The sequence below is a fragment of the Boleophthalmus pectinirostris genome, unplaced genomic scaffold, assembly GCF_026225935.1.
Source record: "Boleophthalmus pectinirostris isolate CB_2022bp ecotype Guang Dong unplaced genomic scaffold, ASM2622593v1 HiC_scaffold_15, whole genome shotgun sequence".
Taxonomy (NCBI): domain Eukaryota; kingdom Metazoa; phylum Chordata; class Actinopteri; order Gobiiformes; family Gobiidae; genus Boleophthalmus; species Boleophthalmus pectinirostris.
In genome coordinates this window covers 14,269,099-14,282,762 of record NW_026571070.1, presented here as the reverse complement: position 1 = coordinate 14,282,762, position 13,664 = coordinate 14,269,099, and the positions used below count along the sequence as shown (strand labels likewise).

Below are 13,664 nucleotides of genomic sequence, written 5' to 3'. Positions count from 1 at the left end.
AGCCATCTTTTCTTCCCGCCAACTTCTCCTCCTCAGTTCTTAACTTAATCGCGTAATACATCGCGTTAAACTTTACTTTTACTTTACTCACGCTCGCTTATCTTCAACCCTGGGCCCATAACCTGTTAAGGGTATCTGACTCGCGCAGACTTAACGTGGTGAAAAGAAAGCGGGGCGTGTATTTCTCAGTTCAACTTCTTATTATCACACTGCATGTCTTTCTTGAATCATATATATGTTTTAACAAAAATGCGTGCACACGTCACCTCAAGAAAGCTGAACCAATCAAACCATTACAATTTAATACAACATTAATAGGAGCGTTATTCCACAAGTACATTCAACAATTTCCCCACAACATTTTCACTGAAAATGTCCATTTAAATTTAATGCACTGAATTATTGTTCTGAGCAGAATCTCCCAGCAAACAGGACTGTGTCAGTGGGAATGTGTTTGATGAAGAAAATGAAAGGGTGATCTGCGTTGAAAGTGGCTCGTGGAGGACCCATATACATAAAGAGTCCATACGTCACATACGCTGCTGAAGCAGCAGACGCCTCTGTTCCTGCTTCATTCACATCAACAACAGCTCTGTGGACGGCCTGGGACAGCATCAGGTCTTTGGCAGGTGACATTCCTACAGTGATCAATAAAACAACCTTATGAATGCTCAAAACATGTTTTTTCATACAATAACACACATAAGTGTATTTGATCAAGAAACAGTACATTATCTTTATGGCACTAAAAGTTATTTTGTCCCTTAAAACTACAACCCTCTATTTCAAGAGCTGATTTCCATCTAGATATTTATAAATTTTGCTGGATTAGATCAAAAGGATCCTGATCCTGATGGAGATTTCCAAATCCATCACTCCCATCAAGGGCTCAAAGACAGGAAACGGGAAGCATTTCACTTAAATAAGTAGGATCTTGGTGGATTTCTATCATTAATGGTAGAAATACCATGATTATTTTTAAGTCTAGTTGGTTAAAATCAGTTACTATGTTATGTTGTTTAACTAATTGCCACAGAGCTGTACAAGAAATGTGCAACACTGAATTAACTAGTTCATTTTGAGTCTTATGATATCAGAAAAATCAAGCACTCTTTAGGTTAGTAATGGGCCTCCTCCTCACCAGAGAAGTCACATTTGCGATGGTCAAATGCATCCTCCATGCCCATGGTCTTCAGGACCTCATTCAGCTCGTAGTTCTGCGCAATCCTGAATCGAGGAAGTCTCAGATCCACCTGATGCAAGGTCATTTTGTCTCGGCGGGTCCACTCCACAAAGGACTCGTAGGTCAGCTGCTGCTCCAGCTGAACACAGATGTTTAGTCAGTGACTGAAAAGCATTTTTAGAGTTACTGCTACTAGAGCTGTTGAACTAAAGCTAAAATTACAATAGATGGACAGTGTTCTTTGGGATCTAAAGACTCAGCGCTACTTTCTATACAAAGTGTTAGTACAGAAACTGGTAAAGCAGTATTTCAGTATTCTGCACAGATATCCTGGAACAATAAACAAAAGGACCAGAAAGTAACAACACTGATTCCAATAGATCAGTTTAAATTCATGCTAAAAGGTTTGGAATTTAGAGGTATAGTTTAACTTTTAGCTAATAAATTCTTGTAATTGTCTCTGCATTGTTTCTACTGTAGTGTTTTGGGTATTCTGGATCCCAGTCAAATGCAAAATGTATATTGTACCAAAGCTGCAAAATTACCTGATGATAAACGTAAAAAGAAATAAACTATTTTTCAGAAGATTTTATACCTTGCACAGTACAGATGCACAGCAGAAAATCTGAGCCTCGTTATCATGATGGAGAAATATTTATTTATTTTTGTACAACCCTAGTAGTAGCAGTGGCAGGAGTAAAAGTGGTAGTTGTACTTACCTTCTCCAGACCTGTAGTACTGTCCTTTATGTCATTAGGTAAAAAGATGAGCATGCTTAGCTCACATGTATAAAACATCTCTATCACCTGTAAAAGAGCATAGTTTGATAGTTACAGTCTCATTGTTTAGGACTTGTTATATTGTGTGGTTCATTTACTTGCCTGGCAGCTGATTTCCTTAACTTTCCTTAACATGAACTCCTCTGACTGGTGCATCATCTTCACTGTCTGAGTTTGACGCTGTAAATGAGAAAAATACAAAAGGAATATTGAAGGTTCGATATTAAGACAATTCCACAACACTGTAACATTTTTGACATGTGTTAACTAACTAACAAAGTTGAAATGACTAGAATAATCACATATATTATCACTGGTAAGCTATCCAAGTCCCAGACCTTCTGTTTATAATCTTGACTGACCGTAAAATCTGTTACAAAAATCAACTAAAATGTAAATTTAACATAAGCTTTACAGAACACTGATCAAAGGACTAAACCAGGACCAAATCAGGACTAAATATCGAAACGGAATGAGATTATTACATAAGTAAAGTAGGAGGTATCTATAGCACCACCCATTACAACATTTATAATATTGTACATTTATTCATTTCTGATGATGCAATACAGTCTTAAAACCAATGCAGAGTAACTTTTACTCAAATAACTGGTTTAAACCAAATTCAAATTTGAGAGCAAAATTGAGAACAAACAGTGCTCAAGCACTGTTTGTTCTCAATAATATTCATACAATTAAATAAACAATAAATTTTTTTTTAGCTTTTGCACTTGAAAAATGCACTTGACTTGATGCACTTTTATGTTAGCTGGACACGTTACAGAAAGGTTACATTTCGCTTTTAATGATAAAGCAAACAATATGTAACAGTCTAATTTAATACATTTAATACTACTACTACCTTGTTAAGTCTAAATTTCGCATCCCGTGTCTTCTTTTTTTCAAACTGCTTCTCCCAGTCGGCTTTCAAATAGATGGCATTCACCAGCACTAACTTTGCTGCACTGTCCACAGTATCTTTGCCCAGAAGATTCATAATTTTACCTGGGAACAAGCACCAGCAGTAGCAGTAGTAGCAGTAGCATTAGATGCTGTAATAACTGGTAATAAAAACATAATTATAAAAAACAGTAAGAATTACCCTGTGTCTGCTCCTCCACCCAGCGGTTCATTTGGATTCGTGCTTCTTCTGCTTTTTTGATGAAGTCCACAGTCTCTAGCTCTGCATTATAGAATTCTCTGGTCCCTTCAAGAAACATCTAAAATGACAAATAAAATAAAATGCTTTCTCAAATGTCCGACACATTGCAGTAGTTTGTAACTGCCAAATTCAGCTATAGAAATTTCTATAATGTCAATATGATTGCCATTTGACTGATGTAAAACTATGATTAATATTTACCACAGACATTATCTCGCCAAACTAAGTATAAGTAAAAAATAAACACCCATAATAACCGTTCACCTACTAACCCAGAGGTTGAGGGTTAAATCCCACTACCAGCACTTCATTGCTCTTGGGCAAGACACTTCCAACTTCTGTGAATGGTTGATAGTTGTTGGTGTCAGTGGGTAAGGTGAGATAAACTCACTGACTAAATTTGACTTCATACTGGCAGTACGGAACGGTAACCTCATATCATGGGATTTTAACCAACTAAGAAGTGCAGCATGTGCAGTTCAAAGGACACAAACAAGGGACTGTCGGATTGTGTGAAATTAACTGTTTGTTTTTCCCATATCCATGGAAACTAGCTAAGAAGCTGACTATGGACATTTGAGATGCTACAGGCTTTTCCCACCATATGTGGCTGCAAATGTGACAGAACACCTTCCTAGAGGAAATACTCTCAGGCCTTCCAGAGCAAATACTTTGGGGAATGAACACAACAGACTGTTGGGATTGTGTGAAATTAACACTGTTTGTCCTGTATCAATGGAGATTGTACAAGAGGCTAGTTAAGGAGGTAGCTATGGGCATTTGAGATGCTCCAGGCTTTTTACACCATATGAGGCAGCAAATGTGACAGAACACCTTCTATTGGAAATACTTTGGTGTTTCGATCGGTGGTGATGGGCCATTCCCTCGGAGTGGAGTAAAAGTGAGGCCTTTCCTGTTGTGTTCATCCTGAACACTGCTGTGACAACTGCAGGAGCTAGTGTTCAGTGAAGACAATATAGACATACCTCTATAAACTCGTAGGACTGTTCTCCGTACAGTCTGTTGGCAATACTGACAGCATATGATGGATCTGTTTTGTTTAATTTCTTTCAACAGGGCAGCAAAACTGGAATGGACATCTTTACAATCTTTAGTTTTCAAGCACTGTGGGTGGACAGGAAACAGACAAATTAATGATAAGGACAGTGAAAAGCTTAAATACAATTTTCTGAATGGATGGAAATATGAATTGGAATCAAAGCAAGTAATAAGTAACAGACAGTAATTTAATTGAAACCACTGTAAGGCTATTAAGAACTTCTAAAATACATTTTCCGGTGCAGGTGAATTACTGTCTCCTTCATACACTACAACATTTTCAACACAAGAAATAAACATATTCATAGCATTTCTTAAAAAGGCCATTCATATTGGCAAAACCAGTGATGTTTTTTTCACACTGATGTGATTCTTCAACAAACAGACGTACGAACTTCAGCCTATTTTAGCATCAATATGGACAGTTTAGTTTGTGAAAAACGTGCAAAATGTGAGCGATCTATGCATTTGTGGAGAAGGAAGATGTCTGTGCTGTTGTGACGTTTCGACCAATCACATTTGAATAGTCGCCATGACGTTCCGCATTTTACAATCACTTTCAGCGAGAGCCGTCCCAGATTGATCATGTGTAGAACTCAAGTCAGGGTGCTACACATATACACAGTTTATCGTGAGCCAGGTTATGAAGTCCTACCTCTCTCATCTGATCTGCTGTCCTGCCTTTGGCCCCAAGTAGCACCATGGAGAGTGCTGCAGAGACGCTGAGAGGAGAGAAGGAAACATTGGAGCTTTTGTTTTGGTTTCCCAAAGATCTGAACAGATCCAGAGTAAAAGTGATGTTGGCTTTGGACAGGTTCTCTTCTGCAGAGGAAATGAAAGAAACAATAAGTTATGCAACTTAATAATAACAAAACTGTTAAATGTTCCTTTTAAGACCACATTTAGCATCACTTGTCTGGCAAATCCAAAAGATGGTTGAATCATAACAGGTTAAGAAGTCCCTATTTCGTTTTCTGTGAGGTTGGAAAGTTTGTCCCTTAGCAATTCCTTTAGAGCATATGGAAGGATTAGGATATGACACAATTCTCCTCTGCTGCTCCTCCTCCCGTGAGCACATCACCCCTGTCTTCAGAGATCTCCATTGTGTACAAGTCCCTCCATAACCTGGACCCCACCTACCTCTCTGAGCTCCTCCGCCACCACACCCCCACCACACCCGTTCCCTATGATCAGCTGACGTTTTGTACTGGGTGAAGCATCTCTGAGTGTCATAAAAAGTGCTATACAAATGTTGTATACTATTATCATTATTAAAATAAAGTGAATAGGGAAAATATAAATGTTGTAATAGCACTCTCAACAGTCAAATGAAACCTACTCATCCAGATTTGAAGTTCCTCCCCAAAACCTCACCACTGAATCAGGCTGGGAGATAATCCAGGACATCCTCTGTCTGCTCAAACGCACTGTTGTTGCCAAATTATTCTTTTCTTTTAGGCTAGTCAAAAATTACTCAAGTAAGAGAACATTACTTTTGGATATTATTACTTCACTATGAAATGCTAAGTAGTGGTCCAAGAAAATGACCCAGAGTAACTGGAAGAGTAGGCCTATAATTGGATGTAAGCAACCATCTGTTTTATTTTAATTGGATGTAGGGCAAAGGCTCAATCCGGAGGACAAAACATTAAAGGTTGTATAGAGGATTTTCCAAGGAACGAGAAATCCAGCGACTGTTTGTCCTTTTTCAAATGTTGCGCATGCGTGAAACCACCCCCCCTCCCCTACAGCTCCCTACGTAGAAACGCCTCCTCCCGCCTCCTCCTTACGCCAGAAACAGGTTTGTTTACAGCCGGTGCGCTGCACATGACTTGTAAACAACTAACTACAGTGTTGGTTAGGCAAGGTGGAGAAGTGAGGAGCGGGGGAGGGGGTGCGTGGACATTTCGTTCGCGGACAAGAAGTTAGGAGCAGGTAGAAGAGCGGAGCAGGGAGCGAGGAGAGGAGAGAGGAGAGGGGAGCAGTGCGCGGAGATTCTGTGCCCGGAGAAGTGAGGAGGAGGGGGGGGAAGAGCGGAACGGGCAGCGGGGAGAGGAGCAGGAAAGGGTGCAGAGAAGGTTGCGCGGAGATTCAGTGCGAATGAACTAGCTACAACACGCAGCAGCAAGCGGACTCTTTCTTTGCCTTGAAAATTACGTTTTCAGACATAGGATATCGCATTCGTGTCCTGAAAAACGTTTGTCTAGCTCTTGGAAATAAAGTACGTTTTCATAATAAGCAGAAGTTACCTGTTGCTGAACCGTTGCATTGGTGGAGTAAACAGCGTCTGTGCGTCTTGCGTCTGTGGACTGCGTGACAGGCGTACGTAAACCATGTAACGGCGGCGCGCAGGCAGGTCAGTTACGCTAGAAATGTAGGGAGTTTGATTGACAGCCTATCAGCTAACAGATAACGAGGCAGTGTCGTTATCTATTGGCAAATGTTTAGCTGGCCCCACCACGTCCAGAGTTGATGAATTTTTATTCTCTTTTTTTTTGTCATTATAATTACAAGGCTACTGCACCTCTATAATGCTATCATTGACAATTTGAAACAAAAAAAAATTCTCCATACAACCTTTAAATAATGCACAAAATCTTTTATTTTCAAAGGATAGCCAACAAAATATAGGCCACATAGATTTGAAGATAAACGCAAAGAAGCACAAACGTTCAAATGTAGTAATGTCAACATAAGGCGTTTGTCACTCACTGTAGATTTACTCAATGGGAAGTAGAGGTGGGTGATATCTCGGTATTTTAAATATATCGAGATAGTTTTTAAACTCGATATGAATTCTGACATATCGCATATATTGATATAATGCTTATATTAAATTTTTGATTTCGCCGCTTCGCTTGTTTACCTTCTCTGTCGTCGTCTCCGCGCGTGTCTCCTTCACTCCTCACTACCACCGTGAACGCCGAAAGTTGGTGCCAGTGAAAAGCTTCAAGCACCACGAACCTTTTCCACCATTTACAGACAAAACCATCAGCAGCACATCCTCATATTCCATCGAGTCGCGTCCTTTAGCCCGAAAGAAGCTAAACGAGCTGAGCTGCATGAGAAGTGCGCTGTTTATGCAAATGAGCCATGCCCTTAAGTTTCGTTTCTGTAAAATGTAAACACACGTGCGCAAAACTGCATTAAACACATTATTATCTCAAACGGGCTGATGTGGCTCGTAGTCGTTATGCTTTATATATTGTAAAGTTTAGTAATGTAAAGTCTATTTATGCAGAAGATTTTAATTAATAATCTGTTGCAGTGTAACTTGTACAATAGTGTTTGGAAACGTTGGGTTTGATCTGCAGTGGATTCTGGGAAACCTCAGAGCTCCTTACTGCTGGATAGGAACATGGATCTGTTAAAATAAGGAACATCCTGAGCTTCTTCTGCTAAAGGAGCTCATGGTTATGGTTGTGATTATGGTGTGGATAACAGAGTTAATGCAAAGATGAGCTTGTGTTGAGTTGTTTTATTTATGAATGAAAATAAGGAAATGTGTATTATTTCTTTTATTTTACAGTTTAATTATTATTTATGTAATTAGGGTTTTTGTAATCTTAAATGTTCCTATATAGTGGAGCTGTTAAGGACCAAAATAGTTCGCTTTTATGGTACAAGCATGAAACTTTGTCACATTAGTAACACCCCCAGGACAATTATTTCTGGATATGGAACCAAGTCTAATTTAAAACTGGAGCTGAAAACTGGACATGTCACAAAATGGACTACATTAAAACGAGACTGGCATAAAAAACACTGCATAATCCCTTTCTTACAGTCTAATTTGCTTAGTTATCCATTTTGTAATGTTGAACAACTATTTTTCATAAACTCCAAAGCATTAAGGGGGTCACATGACCGTTTTCCTCTAGAATGTAAGGGTTGTTTGGGTTCCCTCTGGTTGAAATTCATGTTAATACAATACTTTATCTTTCAAAGCCATATTTTTAGGGGTTTTGATAACAAAAAGCATTTAACCATCTCTAAAGATCTGTAAGTGCCATATCATACTTCATAATAATAATTAAATGCTGCATGTAAGCGAGGCTTAACCCCAAACGCTTAACAGAGATTTACCTTAAATCATTAAACTTATTCAAAGTGCTCTTAAGTACAGCTGCCTCCACATTGGCATGAATCTGTACATGCCAAATTTGCCATTGCACATGTGCATCACCCAGCACAGGCGACTCTGCATCCACACTTGATAAGTTCATAGCATGAGTCCTTTGCTGGGGAGTGTGGTCCATAACAGTAACCAGTGACTGGGTCACACTTCTATCCCCAGTCTGCAGGGCTGGGGAGATATGGTGTCTTAAAATACTACAATTCTTAATGGTGCATTATAACTTTTCTGGTGGGGGGTCCACAACCTGCTTCTTTCATGAAGTTATAACTTTGGCTGGAATGTTCCACTGTATGGCATTAAACATATCAGTGTTTATTCTGTTAAGGACTGAAAATAAAATGTAGACATTTAGCAGGTCTCTTGACTGTCACCAGGGAGATGGATTAGGTCAATGTCATACAGTGAAAGCAAAACGATAACATCTCCATGGAGACAAGCACGTATTTTACCTTCCACTGGAAATGTTACACTGTGCATCTTTAAAGACGTTAAATTGCATTGTCCTTTTACATAGCCTGTACCTCTCACATTAAGGGCAGAAAAAAAACATTATTTCACCAGTTTAAGCTGTTTTTTTTTTTTTTTAACTTTAATTTTAAAATTTGAAGCTAAAATATAGTAAATATTGAAGGCTGTACCAAGTGGTGAAGTTTCTTGAGTGCATCACATGTGCATATTAAACATTGACTTTATATATTTGTTTGACTATTACACATTGTGTTAATGTTCAACCACTGAAATCTTATGTACGTTTAAAGGTACCACAATGTGAACTATGTATGCTTTTAAGGTAATCTTTGTGCAGGGTTGTGTCCTTTTAAGGAAATCCATTGTTAAGCAGCAGCAGCAGTGGAGATGGTTCGGCCTGGTGCGAATCCAAACAAACTGGCTGTGATTTACATTTGGCTGCTGTCATCCCCCACCCTGGAAGGAATGCAGAGAAACTCCAAGGAAGTTTAAAGGCGTTATCTGTTCAACATATTATTTGCATATTCATATGGATGTCTATAAAATCAGATTTGAGGTATTCAGAGGCGTCCAGATTTGCCAGATTTAAGACCTGTGTAGTCGTAGGCCGTCAGGGGTAGTGATCTGACCCAGAGCTCTGTATTAGAATTGTACTGAATAGGGAATAAATTCCTTTTGCTTTTAATCGACCGATTCCAGTTGCTATTTTTGGGAGAACACGCCTAATAATATGTGATCTTAATAATGGGTTTATATCTTTATTACAATCCATATCTCACTGTAGTACACAGAGCCTCCTCTTTAGATGAGATCATAATCTGAACATCTGCAGATCATTCCAGATTGAGAGATCGCAATGACAATACGACGCCATCTTAAAACCTGGTCGAATCTCGCCTTAATTTGGTCATAATCCCAAATCACCATCTCCACAATTTCAAAAGGTGTTCTCAGTCTGGTGTGGGATTACTGGAACGAGAAGTCCTCCACTGCTGTTGTCATTATTGTTATTATGACACTGTGATGTGTTTTGGGGGGGTAAATTCATTTGGTAAGTAAGTCTTAATTTATATAGAGCTTTTCACAGACACATGTCACAAAGACGCTTAACAGAGCTTTATTCATTCACTCCGTACCCAGTGATGGTAAACTACTATAGTGGCCAGAGCTGCCTTGAGGCAGACTGACAGAAGTGCGGCTGCCAGCCTATCTGCGCCATCGGTCCCTCCGACCACCAACATCACTCACGCACACACCACTTTCATACTAGGCAATGTGGGTGAAGTGCCTTGCCTAAGGACACAACTGGTGCCCCATTGTGACACCTGATTTTCCCAGTGTCTCCCATCCAAGTACTAACTAGCCCCAGTCTTGTTTAGCTTCTGAGATCTGACAGGATCAGACTTTGACAAGCCGGTATGGCCACTTATGGCCACACTTGGTGATGGTTGTGGTTTATTTGTGGCACACGCCAGATTTAAATCCATCACCGTGACCCCTTAAAAGACAATGGAATAGCAAATGTTTCTTATCCAACATTATTATTATGGTAAGGATAATCAAATGCAAGGTCATTTACACACTGGCAATTTGAATATTAATGCATAAAGATTTTTTTAGGTATAAATTTGTTAGTAGTATTAATGATGTGCTATGTAACTTTTCTGCTGGGAGCGATAATGGCAATGTTACAGTATATTGTTCTTCAGTATGGCATTAAACTTGTCTGTCTTATTGGAGACAAGCCAGTGGTGCAACCAGGCCATGTTTACAGGTCAGATCTATGGAGAGGTGACCCCACTCATAATAAGAATTCATGTTTAGTAGTTTTTATATGCGTACTTTATACTTTTACTCAAGTTTTGCAGTAGTACTTGTAGTTGAGTAGATGTTTTGTGTAACTGTACTTTTACTCTCAGATTTTCAATCGTCTTTTCACCATTTGAACCAAGAAACTAAAAGGAAGACTGAAGAGCTGATTTAACCAATGAATATACCGGTTAAAGAAAGAGGAGGAGGAGAGAGAAATGAAGATAGAAAAATCAAACCTACCACCTTAAAGCAGGACTAAACACCTAAACTCCACCCACAAACACATTTCAAAAAGAGCTGATAAAATGAGTGGTACCTGGAGGACTAAAGAAGAGAGTGAAAGGAGAAAGGGGCGGGGCTAGGGGGTATGAAGAACAGTGTGATGGTCTAGCAGGCATCCACACTTCAAAGTCCCTCCATAGCCAGGGATTTGTAAACAAAAACACCTGGCTGTAATCAGGGTAGTCCTGTCTGATGTCACATAGTACTTGATACCACAGGAGCCACTTGGAGTTCACACACTCATTTTTACACATTTTTGACCAGATTATTTTGCATTTCTATTTTGCTCTAAAATTACCAAACAAGCAATAGAAACAGTAAATAACACTATTAAAGATGCACTGTGTAACAGGTGGGGTCCACCACCTGCTTGTTTCTATGGATATGTCATTGTTCTGCCTGAAATGTTCCACAGTGTGACATTAAACAGCTCTACTTTACATTTATTCAATTACAGGTGGTTTTATATCTCAAAAATACCTAGAAAAACAAGGCTTTCTGACTGTGAGCGAGGTCACCTCTCCACAGACCTGACCTGGAACTTGGTCTGGTTTAGTCTCCATGGAGATTAATACCATACTGTGAAACATTCCAGATGAAGCAATAACATCTCCATGGAGACCAGAAACTTACACAATGCACCTTTAAAAAAACACCATTAGTTTAGTATCAAATATTTTTTTGTGATAAAATTTTTACTTTCACTTTAAAAACAGTATTGAAAACCACTTTGCAGAAACTAGTATCTTGACAATACATATTCTTCTTTATAACCAGTGTTGGGAAGGCCACTTTTAAAATGTATTCCCCTACAGATTACAGATTACATACCCCAAAATGTAGTTTGTAATGTAATCCATTAAATTACTTAAAGTGAGTAACGTAATCTGAATACTTTGGATTACTTGATTTGCTGTAGAAAAGCAAAGACTAGGAAATATTCACATAAGATGTTTTGTCTGATAAAAGACAATAAAAAAGTCCAGTCTTTAGTTAACCAGATTACAAATATTATTGACAGAAGAAGGAGAGACACGGTCCATGCAGCATGATTTAGTCCTGTTAAATCCTGTTTTAGTCCTGTTTTAGTCCTGTTTTAGTCCTGGTTTTAGTCCTGGTTTAGTCCTGGTTTGGTCTTGGTTTAGACCTAGTTTAGACCTGGTTTAGTGTCCGGCAATGAGTGGAATTACCGGGGGGGGGATATAGCCGGAAATGGGAAAACAGGAAATTACCGCCGTGTAATCCATTTATTTCAACAAACTAACTGTAATCCAATTACCACTCAGTGAAACAGTAACTGTAACCGAATACAGTTACTCATAATTTGTACTCTGATTACGTAACTCCGGTACATGTAATCGGTTACTCCCCAACACTGTTTATAACCTATATGTTAATTTAACATTATTTTCCAATAAAGGAGGTTTAAGCAGTAATTTAGCTCCCAGCCTTATTTCCATGTCAGCCATTTTGTGACATGTGCAGTACTCGGCTCCAGGGTCGACTCGGACTTGGTTCCATATCCACAAATGTTGGTCCTAGTGATGTTACTAATCTGGCAAGGTTTCATGCTTGTACCATGAAAGTGAACAATTGGGCACCTTTTTGGTCCTTAACAGTTCCACAAATATGAACTGCCGACCTCTTACACTTCAATAAAATTTTTTTTAAAAAGACCTTGTGGAATTTGGCATATTTGTTTTTGCAGTTTTCAGTTTTAGGGGGTTATTTTTTCTTTAACATATATCGAGATATAGCAAAATATATCGAGATATATTTTTTGATCCATATATCGCCCAGCCCTAATGGAAAGCTATTTTATTTCAAACAATGTATTGTTCAAGTATGATTAAAACGGTCTGAAAGTATCTGAAAACAACTCTAAGAAGTCAAATATTGAAGTTACTGAGTACACAAGAGTACACACCCACCTTCTGTTGTTGAAGGGCTGTCTACTGCTGCGCATTGACCAGAGGAGGTTTTGTCCTCTCCCTCGCAGCTCTTCGCTTGTCCCATTATTTAGGAGTTTGTCTTGGCACAAAAAGCTACAATGAGCGAAGATGTTGTCTTCGTGACCTTAACTTTAGAAAGAGAGGTGGAGGTTTCCGCTGTTTTACTGGAAGTCATCCGCAGTACATTCGAGTCTGTTGCGGGAGATGAGCTTTTACAAAGAGGGGAAACACCGCCCCCGTGTCGTGGCCACAGCATGGGGCCACAGGCACGGTCAAACTTACGGGAGGGGGTGTTCAAATCACTGAATTTCCCAGTAACATAAATGATCAGGTTCCATATTTGGGAATTACATTTATATACAGTAATATATTTCTTGGCAAAGTACAATCTAATTAATAAAAAAAAAACAACTCACATGCCAGAATTTGAAAGCTTCCAATTGGTGATTTTCAGATTCTTGAGTCTCTTTCTCTCTGTCATGCTCTCAGAAAGGGGGCGAGAGATATTTTTCCTATTGATATAATTGTTCTACATAAAATAACCAAAAGGTAAAATTATTTGAACCATGAACTACAACAAAAAACTGCAATTTAACAATATCAAATTTATCTGCCCCCCCCCCATCTGTATTAAAGGCACACTGTGTAATTTTTTTGTCATTGCTCTGCTTGGAATGTTCCATAATATCACATTAAACAGCTCTATCTTACATTTATTTAATTACACATGGTTTTATAGCTCAAAAATACCTAGAAAAACAGGGATTCTGACTGAGTGTGGTCACCTTTCCACGGATGTGACCTGTAACTTGTTCTGGTTTGGTCTCCA

The 13,664-nt window shown here is 38.9% G+C and overlaps 1 pseudogene; it reads right to left on the bottom strand.

Moving 5' to 3' along the window:
- Positions 1 to 7: 7 nt before the first annotated feature.
- On the bottom strand, positions 8 to 13,086 carry LOC129408067 (leukocyte elastase inhibitor-like; annotated as a pseudogene).
- Between the last annotated feature and the right edge of the window lie 578 nt (positions 13,087 to 13,664).